Source organism: Nicotiana attenuata, unplaced genomic scaffold (assembly GCF_001879085.1).
Source record: "Nicotiana attenuata strain UT unplaced genomic scaffold, NIATTr2, whole genome shotgun sequence".
NCBI classification, from domain to species: Eukaryota; Viridiplantae; Streptophyta; class Magnoliopsida; order Solanales; family Solanaceae; genus Nicotiana; species Nicotiana attenuata.
In genome coordinates, this window is record NW_017671356.1 from 54,711 (window position 1) to 56,664 (window position 1,954).

Here is a 1,954-nt window from a genome sequence, read left to right on the forward strand (position 1 = left end):
CAAGGGAGAAAAGATGTTATAATAAACTATCCCGGCAAGGGAGATCCAGCTATAACCGAAATTATTCAATTTCTACTTAACACAATTAAATGAATACTCAGTCTCAACAATTACTGGCTCAGTGTTAAAGATTTCCAACCAAGTCCTCATAAACAACAATTAAGAATTCGATAATATAGCAAATTAGGACTCACGGTCATGCTCGACACCAGTGTATAGATACTCGTCACCATGCCTATACACCGTACTCGACAAATAGCAATTAGCAACAAAAAGACTCTACTCCTATTCCCTCAAGCCAAAGTTAGACCAAACACTTACCTCGGTCCCAAGAATAGCAATCAACCTTCAAAAACCGCCTTTCCTCTACAATCCGACTCCGAAACAGTGATATCTAGGCATGATTAATTCAATAGTATCAATAAAGACTCAAGGGCAACATCCATAGCCTAGATATGAATTTTCTAGCATTCTTCCAAAAATACCAAAATTAGACACCGGGCCCACATGGTCCAAACTCTAGGCTCGGACCAAAACCCGATCACCCATAACCCCACGAGTGCAAATATATAATTTGTTTTAAGATTCGACCCCAAATTGAGGTTGAATCACCCAAAATTCTCAAAACCCTAACTCTACCCAAAACCCATAATTTCTACTTTGATTTCATGATTTAGGGCTAGGAAATTAGTAATTAGATGAAGAAATAATGAGGGAATGATGTTAAGATTACTTACCCAAAGAGTTATGGAGGAAGGAGAGCTTGAATTTCGTCTATGGAGGGTTTAAGAGGAGAGCTCGTGTGAAAAGAATGAAGGAATCCCATCACTGGTTCTGTTTTTAGGCTTTAAAATAACTGGGCGTTTTTGGTCTATGCGATCGCGGGGCAATTGATGCGATCGCATAGAGGAGTGGAAGCTTGGCTTCCGCTATCGCAGAACAATTCGTGCGTTCGCATAGAAGAAGGGAAGCCAGGACTTTTGGGTGAAGTGTAAAGTTGTGCGATCGCGTAGAGGTGAGTGCGATCGCATTGAAGAGACTGGTCAGACTATGCAATCGCGGGACAACTTATGCGATCGCGTTGAAGAAATTTGAAAATGCCTGGAGAAGACTCTATGCGATCGCAGGAATAGAATCGCGATCGCAGAGAACAAATTCTCTGAACACCAGAAGCAGAACTTCTGCAACAACTCTAAGGCCAAAAACACCCCGAACCACCTCCAATTCACTCCCGAGCCCTCGGGGCTCCTAACCAATCACACACACTAACTCAGTAACGTCCTACGAACTTACTCGAGCGATCAAATCGCCCAAAATAACCTCAAAATCATTGGATCAAGCCTCAAAATCATCATTTTCCTTTCAAACTTCATAAACTTCAAACTTTAGATATTTAGGTCCGAAACACGTCGAACGACGTCCGATTTCGACCAAACTTTACAGAAAGCGCTTAACACATATTTAAGACTTGTACCGGGCGTCGGAACCAAAATACGAGCCCGATACCACAGTCTTTTAATAAATTTTCATTTTCATTTTCCTTAATAATTTCAGAAAAATAATTTCACAGAAAAATTCATTTCTCGGGCTCTAGACCTCGGAATTCGACTCCGGGCACATGCCCGAGTCCCATATTTTTCTACGGACCTTCCGGGACCGTTCAATCTCGAGTCCGGGTCCGTTTACCAAAAATGTTGACCGAAGTCAACCTTAAACATATTAATATCAAAATTCTTCAAATTTTTCACAGAATTCACATATTTCAACATAAAAGCTTTCCGGCTACGCGCCCGGACTGCGCACGCAAATCGAGGCAAGTAAAAATGAGGTTTTCAAGGCCTCGGAAGCACAGAATGAATGAGGAAACAGGTGATGACCCTTTGGGTCGTCACATAACCACTATGTTAAACTCGGATTATGAAGGAATAGTTCATCTAGTTAAATATCTTAGCAA